Genomic DNA, 8,467 nt, shown 5'->3' on the forward strand with positions numbered 1-8,467 from the left:
ACTTCATAACCATCTTCCTGCCTCAGCCTCCCCACACTAGAGTTACAGACAGACACTTGGTCATCAACTTGACACACCTTGGCAAGAGGGACTTCACTGGATGAATGTCCTCCATTAGACTAGCCTGTGGGCACATCTGCAGGGCATTTTCTTGTTTATGACTGGTGCCCTTGCTACCACCCTGGAGCAGGTGGTCCTGGATTGCATAAGGAAACGCATTGAGTGAGCCAAGGGGACCAGCACTCCAGTAAGCACGCCATGGCCTCTGCTTCAGTTTCTGCCTCTAGGGTCCTGCCTTTTCTTCCCTGCATGGTGGATTGTAGGCTCTAAGACAAACAAACCCTGCTTGATTTATTAGATATATATATACACACATATTGTCTGTAAGTATTCATGTGTATAAATAAATAGATGCATATTTATTTATATGTGTGTTTTATATTGCTATATATACACATGCATGTGTATATAACCTGGATTTGAATATTCTGTTGATTATACTCTTTGTGGTCATCACTTACAATTTTGTAACTTTGTAGTATCTTTTGACTGACTGAAAATTTGATTTACCATTATCAAATTCATTGATCTCCTTATGTTCTGAGATTAATGCAGCTTAAGAAATAATTTAGTAGGTAAGTTTTCTAAAAATCATCTACCTTTTCACCTCTTTTTCTATTTTCAAGTTTTTTTTCATTACCATTGTCTACCTTGTATTTGTTTCTCATAGTCACTGTTGGAAATGAGCAGGTGGATTTCTTTTTTCGCCGTACAGTGCCCCTTCTCTGATCTGGGGTCGTCTTTCTGTGCCTTCACCATCCAAAGGTGATCTTGTCTCCTAAGTTGGGTTTTTAAAAATTTTCTTTTGAGGGTTTTATTTTTTATTCTAGTTTGATTCATGAAAGTAGCCTGGTATTATAAATTTTGAACCCCGGTAGACAATCACTATTTTTTTCTTCCATTCCCTTGGCTTTTATGACCCTTCACTCTTTCCTAAAAGCTTTGGCACCAGACATCAACTCTGCACATTCCTGCTAGGATTCTCCCAGGATTTACTGACTCTGTGGGGAGGATGGATACAATTCCTGCTTTCAAGATCAGAGAAGCCCGGGCCTCTTTAGGGTGGTGTGGCCATAGACTCCACCTTTGAGTATAGCATCCCTTTTATTGAGGGCTTCTAAGTCTTGGTAAAATTCTAAATTCCTCTGTACTAAGACTTAACAGTCTTTTGCTAGAGCTGATCTTTGTCTACAGGTTTCCTTAGGATGCCATTGGTAAACTGTAGGCTTTAAAAGTGCACACAAAGTGCTGAATGCAGTTGTAGACATTTAGCCAGGATATAATTTAATTACATGATGTATTTTCTATGTTTGCTGTACCTGTCTTTATAATCTGTGAAATAAAATATTTTATTAAATGCATTTAGTGTGAGTGTGTGTATGTGTGTGTTTGTGTATTCCATGGTGTTTCAGTGGATGTTAGAAGATACATTATAGGTAGGAGGAGTCTCTCCTGCTACCATAGGGGAACCAGAAATTTAACTCATGTTGTTGGGCTTTGCAACAGGCGCTTTTGTCTTCTGAACCATACCACAAGCCCCAGTCTTTGATATTTCTATGATATTCTGAGTTAATGTGACCCACTCTTTCATTGATGTCTTCTAATCTTTATTTTATATATGCTTTTTTCTCTAAATTTTATGACTAGCAGTTCTTCCTCTTCGTCTGCTTACATGACTGTTTATCAATCCATTGAATTTTAAGATGTTTCACTATATTTTTTTCAAGATCCCTCTATGGCCAGTTATTCTGAGTACTCAATATAAAAATAACACTAAAAAGTGTTTTCTTATCACATTTTCAAACTCCCTTTCAGTTGTTTGATTTTTTTTTTTTAAATCCTCTGATATCTAGTAAAATTCTAGGACACTATTCTTATTTTGATAATACCAATACTTTTCTAATAATTACCTAGTTTTCTGTATTTTATAGTTTTAAACAACTTTATAATTCTTAAAACTTTACCTGGGAGAATTTATACCATGGTGCAGGGTGACTTGCTACCCAGAGAGTATACAAGGGTAGAGATCTGCCTTTTATCTGTGGGCAACTGTGATGGTTTGATCTCATTGTCAGCTTGTTGAGATCTAGAATCAACTAGAAATGGGTCCATAGTTGTGACTCTAGGGAATTACCTTGATGGAGATAACTGAGGTGACAATATCTGTTCACTGTGGGTGGCATATTTCCCAGAGCTGGGATCTTAAAGTGTATAATAAAAAGAAAGCAAGCTGAGCACACACCTTCATTACTTTCTGTGTCCTGACTGTGGATGTGGATGAGATGCCTCATGGTCCTGCTTCCTTTACTTCCTTTGTCATGATGGACTGTGTCATCAACCAGCTGTGAGCCATGTCATGATGGTCTGTGTCATCAACCAACTGTGAGCCAAGTCATGATGGACTGTGTCATCAATCAACTGTGAGCCAAATGAAATAGGCCTTTCTTATTGTTGTTGAGGTTTTATCATAGCAAAAGTAAAAGACAATGTCTAAACACAACTATTTACAACCATTTTAAATATTAACTTCATAATTTTTCTTTTTCATATCTTACACATTGAGATTGATTTTGCTCATTTTTTTCCTTTTAAATGCTACACTAAGGAAGCTTATCAAGTCTCATAGCTCTCCTCACTATCTGAGACCATACCACTGTAGAGATAGTTCATCTCTTAAATTTTTGTTAATTAATATAATCTTCCTCTGGGATCTGTGGTCTGCCTCCTACCTTCTGTACATTTTTCCCAGGTCATATTCAACTCTTATTCGAAGTCTACTACATTTGAGGATTTGTAAGTTGTAGAAATAATAGTTGATTGACCATTGGCTGGCATTTAGGGCTATCAGAACCACAGACATCTCAGCAAGGCTCCAGAAGCAAGCACATGTTTGGGGAAGGTAACAGATTAACTAAACAAAGTTATTTATCTGCTACATTAAAGAAAATGGTTCAATAATATTTTCTCAAGCCATATCATGAAATCCCGTGGTCACCTTTCAAACTTTGCCATCTCTGTATGCTTCTTTACCACCTCTTTTTTTGTTTTGGTTTTTGTGTTTTGTTTTTTTTTTTTCAAAACAGGGTTTCTCTGTGTAGCCTTAGCTGTCCTGAACTTGCTTTGTAGACCAGGCTGGCCTCAAACTCACAGAGATCTGCATGCTTCTGCCTCCCCAAGGGCTGGGATTACAGCACCTGGCTGTTTACCACCTCTTATCCTGAAACCTTGGCTTGTTTTTATTGTCACCCTAAATACAAGGATCTACTATTTTCAAGTAATCCTACTGATTGTTCCTTCTTCATCTGCAGTGAATTGTTTTGTTTTGGTTGTGGTTGTTTGTTGTTGTTGTTGTTGCTTTTCATCTGTAGAAGTTGAGACACTTGTAGGTCCAATGCTTAGATGCTCTTGGCAATCTATAATGCTCCCTTTGATGATCTTCTCAATTCAGGGCATGGGGTTGCATTCATGTGAGATGGCCATATCTTTCAGTCTGCGGTTCACAGCTCCTTCTCTGCCCTCACACTTGTAGTTCCTGCTGCCCCCTCCACACCTCAGCTAACTACTGCACGCACAGGAAACTTCCTGTCTAATACTGACATCACTCCACTCTAAACCTGCATTTCCTGCAGGCGCCCCCACAAGTGAACAGGCACACATCACTGTTTCTTCCTTGTTCTGGATGTTTCATGACACTCTATCAAGTCCTTGCTCCACCCCCTGAGAGAGAGAAGTCCTGACCATGCCTCTTCATCATGTCCACTGCTCGGTCTGTCCTGGATTATCACAGAGGTCTCTTTCTGCCCTCTCTCCTCTTTGGAACCGGAAGTACATTGAGAACAAAAGGATCTTCCTTCTGCTCAAATAGGCCCATTGGCTTCTAATAAGGAAAAACCCCAGCATGCGCCTTTGTGATGGGATGAGGCTTAAGGAGGCCTCTTCTGCGTCTTGTTCGTGCAGCCCCCTTGCGTTTCCTTGCACACGTCAGAACAATTCCCAGTGCTGCTGTCGGCTCTCTTTGTGCCTTTTCCTTAGTCTTCTAAGATCTTGGCCTGACTTACTTTCTTGTTTCTTTCATGTCTTTACCCAAATTTCATACTCTTGGTAAGGCTTTTTCCCGCCTCCCCTTCCTTCTAGTCAACAGTTCCTTTCCTCTGACTTCCTTTAATCTGACCACTTAGCACTGTGCAATGACTACACATCTCATACGGTTTGATGCTCCATTGTTCACCTGTCCCACAAGGATGTAAGATGTTCAAGGAACAGGAGTTTTGATCCCTCTATTACTTCCCTTACTAAGACTAAAACACAGGATATGGACAGTGACTTATAAATAATTTACTAAAATCAGCGTTGAGCATATCAGCACCAGTTCCTCCAGTAACACTGCTGGGCACTGCTCAGTCACTAGGGGAGGGTGTGGGTCTTCAGACACAATGGCACTGTGGGTTTCCTTAATTAAGAACAGTTAAAACCCAAACCTAAACTGCTGCAGCTCTGAAAGCCCAGCATTACCTTATCCTGTGGCAGCTGAGATAGCATCTCTGTTCTACCAGGAAGTCAGTAAATTGTGACTGAGGGTAGAGTTAAGGTATATGTTCCTTTATGTTCTTTTCATTACTTTTCTTTTCTTTTCTTTTTAACTTTTCATCATTCCTAAGTTTTCTGCACAGTCTGTCCAGGTCATGTACATGTGTCTGTCCTCCTCCTCTGAGAGAGATATAAGGAGATGGTGTTTTAACTGCTTCCTGACATCTCCTGAAATTTACACGTGTTCTTTTCAAGCAAGCAAGCAAGTATCCTGATTCATTTCCTGAGTTTAGCACTCAGAGGTCAGCAGAGAATTCGCTTCCACGTGTTGACCTTGGTCTGGAAGCTGAAAGAAAGCTCGCTATGCGTTTGAGTTTCCCAAGATATTGTGTCACTCCACACCTCCCTCTGCGTGATGCATTAGACTACTTTATCACAAATGTGTCCCCAAAAGGAGCCACTCTCTCTTGCTGGGTGTCATCTCTTGCCACCTTCCTGGGTTTTGGAAAATAGATTTCACACAGCTCCAAAGACCCAGGAAGCCAAGGAGCCCACGCCCTTGATAGATTAGGCCTGCCACTGCGCATACACCTGAGAGGTTTTCCTGGTGTCAAGGTAAGCACAGACAGGAGACTTTGTCCTTTCAACAGGTCAGCATGTTAGAACATGCATCTTGGCTGGCAGCTCCAGAGAAGCTTAAGCATTGTCAGCACAAAGGATGCCTCATTTCCACATCCGGGTGAGGTCACATACCCTTGATTGGGCATTCAATGATGACGCCTCTGATAACTACTAAAATATCCCCCCTACTAATGGCACTTTGGGGCTCTTTCATCAAATGAGGGGCTGCCTCTAGGCATCTACATAGCATCAGAGTCTGGGCAGAAGTGTCTGAGTGGGGTGCTGAGGTTGCAGGACAGGTGGCCGGTGAGGAAAGCACACCACCATGGCCATGGGAAGAGTGCCTATAAAAGGCTCATCCTGATGCTCAATTCATGACCATTGTGATAAAACAAACCCGTAGATGTACAAGCTCACGCTAGCCCTGTTATACTTGCAAGGATGTCGGAGACTTACTAAATAAACAACAGGAAGGCCTTGATGTGGAGATGTGGTCACAGTGGCCACACCCTTAAGATGAATTCCTCGACAGTGTTACAAGCCAGAGGGAAGGCTGGGGAGATGACACGGAGCCTGTCTTAATTAAGGTGGAGAGTGAGATGGGAGACACTTGTCAACTTCTGACTTCTACATATGCACATACAGGTGAGTGTGTCTGTACACACATGTGCGTAGAACACACACACACACACACACACACACACACACACACACACACACACACATCAAGGAGAGCAAAGAAGTGTAAAGATGATCTTCCATAGCTAAGTATAGCATCAATCTAACATGGCCTGGATCAGGAAAATGTCCCTGTTTTTCATCACCTACCATGTATGTTCCTCTCTTCTTCCCCAGAAGTTGACGGTATTCCTTTGCTTGCTTTCTGTTGCTGTGACAAACACCATGACCAGAAGCAGCTTGGGAGGAAAGGATTGATTTGGCTTAGGCATCCTGATCATAGTCCATCACTGAGGGGAGTGCTGGTGCGAGCAGAAGCAGGGGTGGAGACAGGAACTGATGCAAGGCCGTGAAGGGTGCTGCTTGCTGGCTCCTCCTCAGGCTTGCTCATTCCGCTTTCTTAGATAACCCAGGACCACCTGCCCATAGTGGCGCTGTCTGTCAGGAGATTGGCCCTCCCACATCTATCATTAATTTTTAAAAACACCCCACAGGCTTGCCTATAGCCAAATCGGATGAACTAATTCTCTCAATTTGAGCTTCCTTCTTTCCAGGTAATCCTGGCTGTGTCAAGTTGACACACACACACACACACACACACACACACACACACACACACACACACACACAAAACAAAAACAAACAAACAAAAAAAACCCCAAAAAACAACAACAAAAAAAACCTACCTAGCACATCAATTGATGTGAATTGTACTTTTCTTTATAAAGCAAAACCTCTTCTAAAACTGTGTTTTGTTCCCAGGCACCAGGAAGTTCCTTAAAAGCATGCTTTATCCTTCTTTCTGCTTGGAAAGAGAGAGAAAAGCCTCCATGGGTAAAGCGTCTTTTGCTAGAACCAAGTGTACTTTCCCCAGGGCATCGTGCCCAGTTAATTGTTGGTATTTTGTCTCTTTATTTCTTTTCCCTATATTGCAGCTTTTATTTCAGACGCTTTGGGGACAATGGGACCATCCCGCACACCAGCCCAGTGACTCTGACTTTAGAAGCCTAGGGAGGGCATCTGGGGTGTCAATAACATGTTTCCACTCTCGGGTGGAACCATTGTTAGGCACCAAGTCCCTCTATCTTTCCCGAACAGCTGCACCCAGCTTTGAAATGCCAACTCTGCCATCATGAAGTAATGGGAGAGACTTCAAGCTGGCACCCTCTCTGCCTTCTTAAAACCGCTGTCGGTGCGCTTTGCTTTCTTTGGCGATGGATCTTTAGAAATGTACAAGAAAACAGAAAGTGGCCTGAGTTGACAAATCAGCACAATGGACAGAAGAGTGGTTTTCACAGGAACCTTAGGACTCTTTTCTATGCTCTGCCTAGATGCGGGAAGCCAGGAGCTATTGAGCATGCGCGGTGGTTTGACTGTCCCGTGTTCCCACTAGCTCACGTGTTTGAACAGTTGGCTCTCCAACTGGTAGTTCTGCTGTGGGAAATGGAGTCTTCCGGGAGTAGAGGAAGCGGGTATATGGGAGGTGGGCCTTGAGGCTTTATAGTCCAACTCTTCCTGTCTGTTGTTTGCTTGCTGGATGCAGATGGAATGGGAGCCGCCGAGTGAGCCTCATTGCCGACCTTTTTCTGCCTTAATGGACTATATTCCCTCAAACTCTGAACTATAGGCACAAACAAACCTTCCCTTCTTTTAAGTTGATTTTGTCAGGTGCCTTGTCACAGCAATAAAGAAAGAAGGCAACACGTTGTGTTACTCACCTCTTGAGTCTACGCTGGCTGCACTCCCTTTGAGATATATATGCTTGTGCCTGAAGTTGTCAATCTTGACACTCGCTCTGCTCCTGCCTTTGTAAGGAAAAGTGAGTGTTCAGTGACAGAAATGACCAGACGGTGAATCAGTGTTTGGACTCTGCTTTCATGGAACACTACATCCTATTGGAGAAAAGTTCTCTCTCTCCCTCTCTCTCTCTCTCTCTCTCTCTCTCTCTCTCTCTCTCTCTCTCTGTGTGTGTGTGTGTGTGTGTGTGTCTATAAATGTGCATGTCACGTCAAAGATTGGCATCTATGGTTTCCTTCCATTTCTCTCCACTTTATTCCTTAGGACATAGTCTCCCATTGAATCTGGAGCTTAATGATCGACTTCCCAGGGAGCTGTGAGGATGCCCTGTCCCTGCCACCCACCCAGCTGCTAGCACTAAGGGTATGACCACCTACTGAGCTTTTGTGTGGGTGCTGAGAACCTCCTCACTCAGGCACCCATGCTCCTGTGGCAAGCCCTGCTGACTCTGTAATTGCCCCAGCCCCCATATGACCTACCTAAGCTCAAAACAGGCCAGGTTAGCATTCAGTCTGTGTGCTGATGGCTGTCACCGTTTGTTCTGCCTTCCTTGGAAAACAAATGATGAACTGATTTGTTGCTTAGAAGTGACAAATGAACTGGCAGGTGTTTCAAGTGGCAAGCCGCCATGCCCCTACAAATCTCCATACAGAAACAGCAGCAAGATTCAGAGAGACTCAAGCCTCAGAGGTAGGTCCTGCTGGACCCTAACTGACATTAGGAGGCATCTGTTATAATATATGGGAGGTACAGTTACTCCAGGGAGAGCACAGGAGAGGAAGAT

At 43.0% G+C, this 8,467-nt stretch overlaps 1 long non-coding RNA gene across 1 annotated transcript; it reads right to left on the reverse strand.

The window, feature by feature from the left end:
• Positions 1-2,307: 2,307 nt before the first annotated feature.
• LOC311593876 lies at positions 2,308-7,789 on the reverse strand. Its single transcript, XR_014777852.1, has 3 exons — positions 7,605-7,789; positions 6,573-6,688; positions 2,308-2,478 (listed from the first exon to the last, which is right to left on the reverse strand). It is a non-coding gene; the product is annotated as an uncharacterized lncRNA (long non-coding RNA).
• Positions 7,790-8,467: the final 678 nt, after the last annotated feature.

Source organism: Acomys minous (assembly GCF_964271855.1).
Source record: "Acomys minous genome assembly, chromosome: 3".
NCBI classification, from domain to species: Eukaryota; Metazoa; Chordata; class Mammalia; order Rodentia; family Muridae; genus Acomys; species Acomys minous.